The following is a 15,803-nucleotide window of genomic DNA, read 5'->3' as shown; positions in this document are numbered from 1 at the left end:
GCTTTATTAGCGTTAATGCCCAATAATGAAGGATCCTTAATACTGTTGTCCGTCAATTAAGACTAGCTATGATACCAATTACGGCGGACTTTTAGCTGTTAGAAAAAAAAATTTATTCGGCTTTTTCACTGGTACTGAGTCAATTCAGCGTTAAGTGTAAATTTTGAAAAAAAAAGAAAAGACAAAATTATGATCGTACCAACTTTGCCTGGGAACACTTAATGTTAGTTTCTGTAGCTTAAGGCTTACGACTTTAATTTCAAAACTGTTTCAATATGGAATAATGACGTAAGTATGACTTATTGCCTCTGATTAAACGAAATAAAAAGTGTCACTGTCACGCTATGATGTTAGACATGTATGCTGTTCATCTTCTAAGAAATAACTTTCTAAGAAATAACATCCGTTCATTTCAAGAAATAACAGTTTTTTTTGTGTCTTCATTAAAAAACAGTAAAATTGATACCTCCCTTCATTTTTCTGAATCGGTGCCCTGGAAGGTCTTAAAAATATTAATTTAAAAAAAACAAAGTTTTTCCAAGGGAAGTAAAGAGCGAAGTTGAAACTGAAAACGGACAAAAATTATTATCTCACAGCCTGTTTAATATATATTAATATAACTAGTACAAAAAAACAACTAATTATGTTTCCCTATGCTTTTATGATTATACAAAATTGGTGCTTTACTGAAAACATAAAATAAAATAGAAGTTTTGGTACAGTAAAAGCAAACCAATTAAGGACACTATAGAATCAAAATATTATCAATCCCTTTTAAGATAGAGCAACAATCTATTTTAGTATTTTCTTTATTATTTTATGTTTAATTTGGTATCACTTTTGCACAATGGCTCAGTTCAATGACTGGCTCTCGTTTTGGTTCTTAAAGGGTTATGTCATGATTAGTTTGTACACAAGTTAGAATTAAGGCCATCTTGATAGTAATAGGACTATAGACTAGTAGGGATGACAGTGCCAGCGCCGGGGGGGGGGACCTGTGCTGCCATCCATAATCGAGTCTAACGGGACAGGGTACCCAATAGATAGAAGGCGAACATAATTTATGCATGTTTTTATGGTTTTTCTCACCGAGGATGTTTTTTCATGGTTTTTCTCACTGTTGATGGATGTTTCTTGGATGTCAACAACAATTGCTGGATGTTTCTTGGATGTCAACAACAATTGCTGGATGTTTCTTGGATTTCAACATAAGTTCACATCAACAATTGCTGGATTATTGATCGAGTCTAACGGGAGAGGGTCAATGACACCTCTTTCTAGGTCAATACGTTTGTTGTTTCTAAACGTACTGATCGACTCTAACGGGACAAGATCACGTGTTTCTTTCTAGGTCAATCGGGGAGCTATGTAAAGTTTCCCTTTACATCACAATTCACCCTTGAGATTTTGTTTATAATAGACATGCGTTAAATTATCATACAGTCTCAAGCCACCATGGAGAGTACATCTGATATTATTAATTTGGAAACTTTAGCTACACAGATTTATAATGTGAGTTCTGTTTAGTAAATTTTCTTAGGTTATTCAAAATAAAATAATTTTTTTGTAGTCCCCCTCCAACATATTCAAATTCAGGGTTCCCCCCCCCCCCAAAAAAATCTCAATTAAGCGATGTTTATAGTCGTTAGGAAGCATAAAATACGCTCTTTTTTCCACTACCCCTCATCCCTGCTCCCACCATTCATGACCATTTTTATTCTTTCATTTGAAGTAGCTTCTCAAATTGTCTTTTCACGTGCATTTAAAACCAACAGAATCGGTAAACTCGTGATATAGACAAAAACTATGTGATTATATCTTGAGAGGGGAGATTTGATAAACAACCTTAGCACGCGCCTTATCTAAATTGAGAAAAATGGGTAGTCGCACCAGATTGAAAGGATTAAGATTGCGGGCTCGCATAACTATGAAAACAATGCTTTTTAACTATGATAGTATTAGGCTAGAAAGCAGTCTTTAATTTAGGGGGGGGGGAGTTGCTAAAATTAGACCTTTGTCTCTTACAATCTAAATGAAATACATATTTTATTATTAAAAGGGGGAAAGGCTTGCTTTTGCAGACATTTATACCTTATGAGGGGGATGTTCTATTCTCAAATGGCATTGATGAAAGCAAATACTTCCATTATGAAGAGATATAATGATTTAGTTAAATCTTCAATGTTTTACCTTCCCGGAAAGGAAGGGATGGGTCAATTTAAATGCTCTTATTTTTATATTCATAGATTTTATCTACTCTTTAGATGATTGTTAGTTTAAGAGGCTTTTCATAAAAATCCTACTTTCACTATTTTTTTTCTGTAAAAGGGAGTCGTGATTTTTATACTAAAATTTTTCTTCTTTTTAAAGACAATTTATAGAAATGCGCGCCTCCTCCTGAAAAGAGAGCTAGGGGTAACGACGCTACTCATATGCAACGGCTGGAGATGAATGGCCCAACTTTTTTTGTTTTTCTTGGAAAAGGGTAAGGTATAGGCCTTTCAACTATGCCAGACAAAAAATAACCAGTTGAAACTGTGTATAAATTCTTATGTCTATATAATTTTCGAAATACTTTTTTTAAATTGTATAAAAACATTAATAAAGTTATTGGAAATAATGGTTAATCTATATTTAAGGAAGAAAACACTCTAGCATTTTGGCTAGAATTTGATGAACCTTCTTACACAGAGAGGAGCTTGTCTTTCCCTCTTCGCTTCATGGAATTCTACGCGTATATAAGGGATAATATTGAGCAAGTATATAGTGTGAGTATGGATATACGTACACTACAAGAACTTTTAAAGGAAACTGTGAAATTTAATAGCGATAATGGCTTGAATCATTATGTAAAAATAATGAGAAAACCGTGTTATTAATATTATAGCATTTTTGAAAATAAAAAATGTTTTGAAATAATTTTTTAAAATTTTATAGAAAACGTTAATAGAGAGTTAATGAAAATCATGAAGTTAATAGCTAAAGTTGTTATCAGAAGGCTCCTGCAGCGTGACATTGCTATATTCAGTAAGCCATGGGGAGGTATTTTTGTGCCTAGAATAATTACGTTGAGGGGGGGGGGGGGTTAGTCACCTGGGAATTCTGTATGGAAACGCATCGTAGGGGATTTCAGATACCTAGGGGTGTGACTAGAAACTATAGACTTTCAAGTTTCAATTCATAGTATGATTCAGGGGCTGAGTTGGAGTAAAAACTACCGACACTGGCTTATTGTTTACGGTTTAAGGATCGATGACAGCAAAGATATAACCTGTTGTTGGAATGGGTTAATGCGATATTTGAATCGAATATACTAATGGCTACATTATATCATGCAAATGTCTGAATATGTTGAATGTATATTAAGAAAGATTTGCAAAAACATGATAATACTACTAGTACTAACAACTTACTGCACTACTAAGGCATCTGAGGTCAACAAATGTAAGTTTTATCAGTAAAATATTAGAAAGCGTATTGATTAAAATATGAATTACTTGCAAAAGGATGAAACACAGCTACTAATCGCAATTTGCTTGGACATAAGGACACCTGAGGTCAATTCAGCTAGGGTTTATCAAGAAAACATCCGAATAAAATTAAGGTATTATATGAATGGCTTGTAAACACATGAAAATAGTGTGGATAAGGAAATCTCGGACAAATTTAGTAACTGAATTTAGTGATTTGATGAGCTTGGGCTTATAGATTATTTTTCCCCTCCTGTAAATTTAGGGTAATGACAGATTACGTTCTGTTTTAAGGGGAATGGTGGACAACGAAATGTCGGACAAATTTATTAACTGAATTTAGTGCTTCGACGATGATTTTAGTTTAATATAAACCCTAAAGTACCACTTCATAGTAAGTAAGATTCGGGGATTGAGTTGGGGTGGGTTCCTCACAAACAAATAGAATAATGTGGTTTCAAGGGCAACGCTTTGATTTTTGTCATTTTTTGCGCTTTGTCATAAAGCTAATCTTCTTTCAGAATCCTCTATGGAAAAAATTTACTAACTATGTGCACCTCCATCTTCTGGACATCATATAGGATCCGCGTTGCCACTGGTGTAAAAACCGGAAGTTTCGTGTGATATCAAAGAATTTTGAAACCTTGGAATTTATTCACAAATGTAAGAATTGTGGAAAACTCGTTTATACATATAATGTAGATGTCAAGTATGACGTTGATTAATAAACCGTACTTCTTATAGAAGTTCAATTTATGAAATTATATCTAGTGGTGATAAATGGAACTCTGTAGATTCATCTGAAATTTAATTTCTGTGTCTGAAGTTTGCTCATTGCTTAGGAACAACTCGTAACATTCTAACATTTATGGCAAGCTGCCTAAAGTTCTTGCATTTGAAGCATTGAGTAGTGAGAATATTAAAAAGTCATAGAATTTTACATGAAATCACAAAAAAAACGCTTTTTGCTAGAACTTTCACCGACCAAATTGAAAATTGGGATGCTCGTATTTCTGAAAACTAAAATCCAACTTTATTAAAAAAATCGAATAATATTAAATACAGCCAAGTGTATTATACAGAACACAGCCACGAAGTAAATCTAAGTCAATTCAAATGTCTCACTCCGTTTAACTCAAATCATCCTCTAAAATGTCTCAAACTGTATCGCCCTTTCTGAAAACTAAAACCCAACTTTATTAAAAAAAAAAAAATATTATTAATAAAATCACATGTATTTTAAACATGAGCGTTCTTTTTCCGAAAACTAAAACCCAACTGTATTAAAAAAAATCAAATATTATTAATAAAATCACATGCATTTTGAATGTGGGCATCAAAGTAACAACATTCTTTTTTAATACCACCAAATGTTTACCTAACTCACACAATTTTCTCTTAGAAATAATATTTTTCATCAGTGATAACACGTTTTCAGTTCGAACTAGCAAGTTTTCTGCAAAAGATACCAAATTTTTTCTTACAAGTAACAATTTTTTTTTTTATAACAACTTTTCTAATAGAAGTAGCAAGTTCTGTTTAACACTAACAAACCTTCTCATCAAAGTAACAACATTCTACATTAAAACTAACATACTTTTACTGAACACACACAAATTTCTCTTAGAAATAATATTTTTTCATCAGTGATAACACGTTTTCTGTTCGAACTAGCAAGTTTTCTGCCATAGATACCAAATTTTTCCTTACAAGTAACAATTTTTTGATCGTGATAGCAACTTTTCTGTCAGAAGTATTAAGTTTTGCTTAACACTAACAAACCTTCTAATCAAAGTAACGACATTCTTCTTTAATACTACCAAACGTTTACTTAACATACACAATTTTCTCTTAGAAATAATATTTTTCATTAGTGATAACACGTTTTCTGTTCGAACTAGCAAATTTTCTGCCAAAGATACCAAATTTTTTCTTAGAAGTAACTTTTTTTTTATTGTGATTACAACTTTTCTGTCAGAAGTAGCAAGTTTTGCTTAACACTAACAAACCTTCTCATCAAAGTAACAACATTTTACATTAAAACTAACATACTTTTACTGAACACACACAAATTTCTCTTAGAAATAATATTTTTTCATCAGTGATAACACGTTTTCTGTTCGAACTAGCAAGTTTTCTGTCAAATATACCATATTTTTTCTTAGAAGTAACAATTTTTTGATTGTGATAGCAACTTTTCTGTCAGAAGTAGCAAATTTTGCTTAACACTAACAAACCTTCTCATCAAAGTAACAACATTCTTCTTTAATACTACCAAACGTTTACTCAACACACACAAATCTCTCTTAGAAATAATATTTTTTCATCAGTGATAACACGTTTTTTGTTCGAACTAGCAAGTTTTCTGCCAAAGATACCATATTTTTTCTTACAAGTAACAATTTTTTGATTGTGAGAGCAACTTTTCTGTCAGAAGTAGCAAATTTTGCTTAACACTAACAAACCTTCTCATCAAAGTAACAACATTCTTCTTTAATACTACCAAACGTTTACTTAACACATACAATTTTCTCTTAGAAATAATATTTTTTCATCAGTGATAACACGTTTTCTGTTCGAACTAGCAAGTTTTTTGCCAGAGATACCATATTTTTTCTTACAAGTAAAAATTTTTTGATTGTGATAACAAATTTTCTGTCAGAAGTAGCAAATTCTGTTTAACACTAACAAACCTTCTCATCAAAGTAACAACATTCTACATTAATACTAACATACTTTTACTGAACACACACAAGTTTCTCTTAGAAATAATATTTTTCATCAGTGATAACACGTTTTCTGTTCAAACTAGCAAGTTTTCTGCCAAAGATACCAAATTTCTTCTTAGAAGTAACAATTTTTTTATTGTGATAACAACTTTTCTGTCACAAGTAGCAAGTTTTGATTAACACTAAAAAAAACCTTCTCGTCAAAGTAACAACATTCATCTTGAATACTACCAAACGTTTACAAAACACTCACAATTTTCTCTTAGAAATAATATTTTTGGTCAGTGATAACACGTTTTCAGTTCGAACTAGCAAGTTTTCTGCCAAAGATACCAAATTTTTTCTTAGAAGTAACATTTTTTGATTGTGTTAAAAAATTTTTTGCCAGAAGTAGCAAGTTTTGATCAAAAATTAAAAACTTTAACATCGAAGTTAAAACATTTCATCTTAAAAGTAACATAATCATACTTAACACCCACAACTACTTATTAGAATTAATATTTTTCGTCAGTGATAACACGTTTTCTGTTCAAACTAGCAAGTTTTCTGTCAAAGATACCAAATTGTTTCTTAGAAGTAACTTTTCTTTGATTGTGATAACAGCTTTTCTCTCAGAAGTAGCAAGTTTTAATTAACACTAACATATTCTCTTTCCAAAGTAACAACATTATTTTTTAATACTACCAAATGTTTACGTAATACTAACAGATTTTCACTTTGAAGCATCACCTTTTCCTTAACACTAACATATTTTTAGTTAAACACTCTATTTTTTCTTAAAAATAACACTTTTCATCAGTGATAACACGTTTTCTGCTTGAAACAGCAAGTTTTCTGTCAAAGATACTTTTTTTCTTAGAAGTAACAATTTTTTCGTTATGATAACAAGTTTTCTGTTCGAACTAGCAAGTTATCTGCCAAAAATACCAATTTTTTTCTTAGAAGTAACAATGTTTTTATAGTGATAACAACTTTTCTGTCAGAATTGGCAATTTTTGCTTAACACTAACAAACATTCTCATTAAATTATCAATATTCTTTATTAATACCGCTAAATATTTACCGACCAAACAAAATTTGTTCGTCGAAGTACTATTTTTTCATCAATGATATTACGCTTTAAGTTTGAGCTAGCAAGCCTTTTCCCAAAGACACAAAATTGATTCTTAGAAGTAACAATTTTTTTTATTGTGATCACAACTTTTCTGGCAGAAGTAGCAAGTTTTGCTTAACACTAACAAACCTTCTCATCAACGTAACAACATTCTTCTTTAATACTACCAAACGTTTACTTAACACTAACAGATTTTCTCTTCGAATCATCAATTTTTCCTTAATACTAACATACTTTTACTTAACACACTCAAATTTCTCTTAGAAATAACACTTTTCGTCAGCGATAACACGTTTTCTGAACGAATTAGCAAGTTTTCTGTCAAAGATACATTTTTTTCTTAGAAGTAATAATTTTTTCGTTATGACAAGTTTTCTGTTCGAACTAACAAGTTTTCTGCCAAAGATACCAAATTTTTTCTTGTAAGTAACAATTTTTTGATTGTGATAACAACTTTTTTGTCAGAAGTAGCAAGTTTTGCTTTACACTAACAAGTTTTCACATCAAATTAACAACATTTTACCTTAAAACTAACACACTCTTGCTTAACACACACAAATTTCTCTTAGAAATAATATTTTTCGTCAGTGATAACACGTTTTCTGTTCGAACTAGCAGGTTTTCTGGCAAAGATACCAATTTTTTCTCAGAAGTAACTTTTCTTTGAGTGTGATAACAACTTTTATGTCGGAAGTAGCAAGTTTTGATTAACACTAACAAATCTTCTCTTCAAAGTAACAACATTCTTCCTTAATACTACCAAACGTTTACTTAACACTAACAGATTTTCACTTCGAATCATCAACTTTTCCTTAATACTAACATACTTTTACTGAACATACTCAAATTTCTCTTAGAAATAACACTTTTCATCAGTGGTAATACGTTTTCTGCCTGAGCTTGCAAGTTTTCTCTCAAAGATTCCAAATTTTTCCTTATAAGTAGCAATTTTCGTTATGATGACAAGTTATCTGTTAGAAATGACAAGTTTTAAGTCAAACATACCAAATTTTTCTTGGAATTAACAATTTTTTCGTTGATGATAACAATTTTCCTGTCGGAAATAGTAAACTATCCCTAACACTAACAAATCTTCGCATCGAAGTAACAAACTTTTCTTAATATTAATAAACTTTTACTTAACACTATCAAATTTCTCTTAGAAGTAACAGGTTTTTAACAAGTTTTCTTTCAAAGTTAGGTTTCTCTACGTTTAAGTTAGGTTCATTTAACCTCCAAAACCATAGGTTAGGTATAAATAAATATTAATAAATAAATAGAAACATTTCTCCATGTTTAAGTTAGGTTAGGTTAGCTTATCATGAGCAATGATCAAAACTTGCTACTTCTGACAGAAAAGTTGTTATCACAATCAAAGAAAAGTTACTTCTGAGAAAAAATTTGGTATCTTTGACAGAAAACTTGCTAGTTTGAACAGAAAACGTGTTATCACTGACGAAAAATATTATTTCTAAGAGAAATGTGTGTGTGTTAAGTAAGAGTATGTTAGTTTTAAGGTAAAATGTTGTTACTTTCATGAGAAAATTTGTTAGTGTTAAGCAAAACTTGCTACTTCTGACAGAAAAGTTGTTATCACAATCAAAAAATTGTTATTTCTAAGAAAAAATCTGGCATATTTGGCAGAAAACTTGCTAGTTCAAATAGAAAACTTGTTATCATAACGAAAAAATTGTTACTTCAAGCAAAAAAGTATCTTTGACAGAAAACTTGCTACTTCATTCAGAAAATGTGTTATCGCTAACGAAAAGTGTTATTTCTAAGAGAAATTTGAGTGTGTTAAGTAAAAGTATGTTAGTATTAAGGAAAAATTGATGATTCGAAGAGAAAATCTGATAGTGTTAAGTAAACGTTTGGTAGTATTAAAGAAGAATGTTGCTACTTTGATGAGAAGGTTTGTTAGTTTTAAGAAAAGCTTGCTACTTCTGACAGAAAAGTTGTTATCACAATCAAAGAAATTTTACTTCTAAGAAAAAAGTTGGTATCTTTGGAATGTTGCTACTTTGATGAGAAGGTTTGTTAGTTTTAAGCAAAACTTGCTACTTCTGACAGAAAAGTTGTTATCACAATAAAAAAATTGTTACTTCTAAGAAAAAAGTTGGTATCTTTGGTAGAAAACTTGCTAGTTCGAACAGAAAGCGTGTTATCACTGATCAAAAATATTATTTCTAAGAGAAAATTGTGTGTTTTAAGCAAACGTATGGTAGTATTAAAGAAGAATGTTGTTACTTTGATGAGAAGGTTTGTTAGTGTTAAGCAAAACCTGATACTTCTGACAGAAAATTTGTTATCACAATCAAAAAATTGTTACTTCTAAGAAAAAATTTGGTATCTTTGGCAGAAAACTTGCTAGTTTGAACAGAAAACTTGTTACCATAACGAAAATATTGTTACTTCTAAGAAAAAAAGTATCTTTGACAGAAAACTTGCTACAAGCAGAAAACGTGTTATCGCTGACGAAAAGTGTTATTCCTAAGAGAAATGTGAGTGTTTAAGTAAAAGTATGTTAGTATTAAGGAAAAGTTGATGATTCACAGAGAAAATCTGTTAGTGTTAAGTAAACGTTTGGTTGTATTAAGGAAGAATATTGTTACTTTGAAGAGAAGATTTGCTAGTGTTAATCAAAACTTGCTACTTCTGACAGAAAAGTTGTTATCACAATCAAAGAAAAGTTACTTATAAGAAAAAATTTGGTATCTGTGACAAAAAACTTACAAGTTCGAACAGAAAAAGTGTTATCACTGACGGAAAATATTATTTCTAAGAGGAATTTGTGTGTGTTAAGTAAGAGTATGTTAGTTTTAAGTAAAATATTGTTACTTTGATGAGAAAATTTGTTAGTGTTAATCAAACTTGCTACTTCTGACAAAAAATTTGTTATCACAATCAAAAATGTTACTTCTAAACAAATATTGGTATCTTTGGTAGAAAACTTGCTAGTTCGAACCGAAAACGTGTTATCAGTGACGAAAAAAATTATTTCGAAGAGAAAATTGTATGTGTTCAGTAAAAGTATGTTAGTATTAAACAAAAATGTTGTTACTTTGATGAGAAGGGTTGTTAGTGTTAAGCAAAACTTGCTACTTCTGACAGAAAAGTTGTTATCACAATCAAAAAATTGTTACTTCTAAGAAAAAATTTGGTATCTTTGGCAGAAAACTTGCTAGTTCGAACAGAAAACGTGTTATCACTGATGAAAAAATATTATTTGTAAGAGAGATTTGCGTGTGTTAAGTAAAAGTATGTTGTTTTTAATGTAAAATGTTGTTACTTTGATGAGAAGGTTTGTTAGTGTTAAGCAAAACGTGCTACTTCTGACAGAAATGTTATTATCCCAATCAAAAAAATTTTACTTCTAAGAAAAAATTTGGTATCTTTGGCAGAAAATTTGCTAGTTTGAACAGAAAACGTGTTATCACTGATGAAAAATACTATTTCTAAGAGAAGATTGTGTGTGTTAAGTAAACGTTTAGTAGTATTAAAGAAGAATGTTGTTACTTTGATGAGAAGGTTTGTAAGTGTTAAGCAAAACTTGCTACTTCTGACAGAAAAGTTGTTATCACAATAAAAAAATGTTACTTCCAAGAAAAAATTTGGTATCTTTGGCAGAAAACTTGCTAGTTCAAACAGAAAACTTGTTATCACTGATCAAAAATATTATTTCTAAGAGAAAATTGTGTTTGTTAAGTAAACGTTTGGTAGTATTAAGGAAGAATGTTGTTACTTTGATGAGAAGAGTTGTTAGTGTTAAGCAAAACTTGCTACTTCTGACAGAAAAGTTGTTATCACAATAAAAAAATTGTTACTTCTAAGAAAAAATTTGGTATCTTTGGCAGAAAACTTGCTAGTTTGAACAGAAAACTTGTTATCACTGATGAAAAAATATTATTTATAAGAGAGATTTGCGTGTGTTAAATAAAAGTATGTTGTTTTTAATGTAAAATGTTGTTACTTTGATGAGAAGGTTTGTTAGTGTTAAGCAAAACTTGCTACTTCTGACAGAAATGTTATTATCACAATAAAAAAATGTTACTTCTAAGAAAAAATTTGGTATCTTTGGCAGAAAATTTGCTAGTTTGAACAGAAAACGTGTTATCACTGATGAAAAATACTATTTCTAAGAGAAGATTGTGTGTGTTAAGTAAACGTTTGGTAGTATTAAAGAAGAATGTTGTTACTTTGATGAGAAGGTTTGTTAGTGTTAAGCAAAACTTGCTACTTCTGACAGAAAAGTTGCTATTACAATCAAAAAATTGTTACTTGTAAGTTAAAATTTGGTATCTTTGACAGAAAACTTGCTAGTTCGAACAGAAAACGTGTTATCACTGATGAAAAAATATTATTTCTAAGAGAAATTTGTGTGTGTTCAGTAAAAGTATGTTAGTTTTAATGTAGAATGTTGTTACTTTGATGAGAAGGTTTGTTAGTGTTAAACAGAACTTGCTACTTCTGACAGAAAAGTTATTATCACAATAAAAAAAAATGTTACTTCTAAGGAAAAATTTGGTATCTTTGGTAGAAAACTTGCTAGTTCAAACAGAAAACGTGTTATCACTGATGAAAAATATTATTTCTAAGAGAAAATTGTGTGTGTTAAGTAAACCTTTGGTAGTATTAAAGAAGAATGTTGTTACTTTAATGAGAAGGTTTGTTAGTGTTAAGCAAAACTTGCTACTTCTGACAGAAAAGTTGTTATCACAATCAAATAATTGTTACTTGTAAGAAAAAATTTGGTATATTTGGCAGATAAATTGCTTGTTCGAACTGAAAACGTTTTATCACTGATGAAAAATATTATTTCTAAGAGAAAATTGTATGTGTTAAGTAAACGTATGTTAGTATTAAAGAGGAATGCTTTTACTTTGATGCCCACATTTAAAATACATGTGATTTTATTAATAATATTTAATTTTTTTAATAAAGTTGGGTTTTAGTTTTTGGAAATAAGAACGCCCATGTTTAAAATAGATGTGATTTTATTAATAATATTTGATTTTTTAATAAAGTTGGGTTTTAGTTTTCAGAAAGGGTGATACAGTTTGAGACATTTTAGAGGATGATTTGGGGGAAACGGAGTGAGACATTTGAATTGACTTAGCTTTACTTCGTGGCTGTCTTCTGTATAATACACTTGGCTGTGTTTAATAATATTCGATTTTTAAATAAAGTTGGGTTTTAGTTTTCAGAAATATGAAAATCACAATTTTCGATTTGATCGGTGAAAGTTTTACCAAAAAGTGTTTTTTTGTGATTTCAAGTAAAATTCTATGACTTTTTTATATTCTCACTACTCAAAGGTTCAAATGCAAGAACTTTAGGCAACTTGCCATAAATGTTAGAATGTTAGAACTGTTCCTAAGCAATGAGCAAACTTCAGACACAGAAATTAAATTTCAGATGAATCTACAGAGTTTCATTTCTCACCACTAGATATAATTTCATACATTGAACTTCTGTTAGAAATACGGTTTATTAATCAACGTCATACTTGACATCTACATTATATGTATAAACAAGTTTTCCACAATTCTTACATTTGTTAATAAATTACATGGTTTCATAATTCTTTGATATCACACGAATTTTCCAGTTTTTACACTAGTGGCAACAAGGATCATATATGATGTCCAGAAGCTAGAGGTGCACATAGTTAGTAAATTTTTTCCATAGAGGATTCTGAAAGAAGATTAGCTTTATGACAAAGCGCAAAAACATGACCAAAATCAAAGTGTTTCCCTCGCAACCATATTATCCTATTTGCTTGTGAGGATTCCACCCCAACTCAATACCTGAATCTTACCTACTATGAAGTGATACTTGAGGGTTTATATTAAAATAAAATCATCGTCGAAGCGCTAAATTCATTTAATAAATTTGTCCGACATTTCGTTGTCCACCATTCCCCTTAAAACAGAACGTAATCTCTCATTACCCTAAATTTACAGGAGGGGAAAAATAATCTATAAGCCCAAACTCATCAAATCACTAAATTCAGTTACTAAATTTGTCCGAGATTTCCTTATTCACCCTTTATTCATATTTTTTATAAGTCACTCACATTATACCTTAATTGTATTCGGATGTTTTCTTGATAAAACCTAGCTGAATTGACTTCAGGTGTCCTTGTGTCCAAGCAAATTAGTTCCAGCGAGCGATTAGCAGATGTGTTTCATCCTTTTGTAAGTCATTCATACTTGAATCTATAAATTTTCTTGATAAAACGTACATTTGTTGACTTCAGATGCCTTAGTAGCGCAGTAAGTTGTTAGTACTAGTAGTATTATCATGTTTTTACAAGCCTTTCTTGCTATACATTCAAAATTTTCGGATATTTTCATGATAAAGCGTACCCATTAGCATACTCAATTCAAACATCGCATTAATCCATTCGAACAACCGATTTTATTTTCGCTGTCCTCGATGCTTTAACAGTAAACAATAAATCAGTGTGGGAGGATCTCACTCCAACTCAGTTCCCGAATCATAGTATGAATTGGTACTTGAAAGTTTATAGTTTCTAGTCACACCCCCAGGTATCTGAAATCCCCTACGATGTGTTTCCAGACAGAATTCCAAGGTGACTCACCCCCCCCCCCCCTCCGCGATGTTATTCCAGGCAAAAACATACCTCCCCATGGCTTACTGAACATAGTAATGTCACGCTGCAGGATCCTTCTGATAATAACTTTAGCTATTAACTTCATGATTTCCATTAACTCTCTATTAATTTTCGTTAAAATTTTAAAAAAATTATTTCACAACATTTTTTATTTTCAAAAATACTATAATATTAATAACATGGTTTTCTCATTATTTTTACATAATGATTCAAGCCATTATCGCTATTATATTTCACAGTTTCCTTTAAAATTTCTTGTAGTGTACGTATATCCGTACTCACACTATATACTTGCTCAATATTATCCCTTATATACGCGTAGAATTCCATGAAGCGAAGAGGGAAAGACAAACTCCTCTCTGTGTAAGAAGGTTCACCAAATTCTAGCCAAAATGCTGGACTGTTTTCTTCCTGAAATATAGATTAAACCATTATTTCCAATAACTTTATTAATGTTTTCTATACGATTTAGAAACAGTAATCCGCAAATTATTTAGACATAAGAATTTATGCACAGTTTCAACTGGTTATTTTTTGTCTGGCATAGTTGAATGGCCTATACCTTACCCTTTTCCAAGAAAAACATAAAAAGTTGGGCCAGCCATCTCCAACCGTTGCATATGAGTAGTGTCATTACCCCTAGCTCTGTATTCAGGAGGAGGCGGTCATTTCTCAAAATTGTCTTTAAAAAGAAGAAAAAATTTAGTATAAAATAACGACTCCCTTTTACAAAAAAAAATTAGTGAAGGTAGGATTTTTATGAAAAGCCTCTTAAACTAATAATCATCTAAAGACTAGATAAAATTTATGAATATGAAAATAAGAGCATTTAAATTGTTCCATCCCTTCCTTTCCGGGAAGGTAAAACATTGAAGATTTAACTAAATCATTATATCTCTTCATAATGGAAGTATTTGCTTTCATCAAAGCCATTTGAGAACAGAACACCCCCCTCATAAGGTATAAATGTCTGCAAAAGCAAGCCTTTCCCGCTTTTAATAATAAAAGATGTATTTCGTTTAGAGTGTAAGAGACAAAGGTCTAATTTTAGGAACCTTCCCCCCCTAAATTAAAGACTTTGCTTTCTAGCCTAATACTAACATAGTTAAAAAGCATATTTTTCATAGTTATGCGAGCCCGCAATGTTAATCCTTTCAATGTGTTGTGACCACCCTTTGTTTTTCTTAATTTAGATAAGGCGCGCGCAAAGGTTGTTTACTGAATCTCCCCTCTCAAGATATAATCACATAGTTTTTGTCTATATCACGAGTGTACCGATTCTATTGGTTTTAAATGCATGTGAAAAGACAATTTGAGAAGCGACTTCAAATGAAAGAATAAAATGGTGATGAATGGTGGGAGGAGGGATGAGGGGTTTACGTAGTGGAAAAAAGAGCGTATTTTACGCATTCTAACGACTATAAACATCGCTTAATTGAGATTTTTTTGGGTGGGGGGATATACCCTGAATTTGAATATGTTGGAAGGGGACTACAAAAAAATTATTTTATTTGGAAATAACCTAAGAAAATTTACTAAACAGAACTCAGACTATAAATCAGTGTAGCTAAAGTTTCCAAATCAATAATATCAGATGTACTCTCCATGGTGGCTTGAGACAGTATGATAATTTAACGCATGTCCATTATAAACAAAATCTCAAGGGTGAATTGTTATGTAAAGGGAAACCTTACGCAACTCCCTGATTGACTTAGAAAGAGACACGTGATCTTGTCCCGTTAGAGTAGATCAATACGTTTAGAAACAACAAACTTATTGACCTAGGAAGCGGTGTCATTGACCCTGTCCCGTTAGACTCAATCAATAATCCAGCAATTGTTGATGTGAATTTA

Source organism: Artemia sp. Qi Xiang Cuo, chromosome 17 (genome assembly GCF_049724085.1).
Source record: "Artemia sp. Qi Xiang Cuo chromosome 17, ASM4972408v1, whole genome shotgun sequence".
NCBI classification, from domain to species: Eukaryota; Metazoa; Arthropoda; class Branchiopoda; order Anostraca; family Artemiidae; genus Artemia; species Artemia sp. Qi Xiang Cuo.
Note: the sequence above shows the minus strand (reverse complement) of the source record.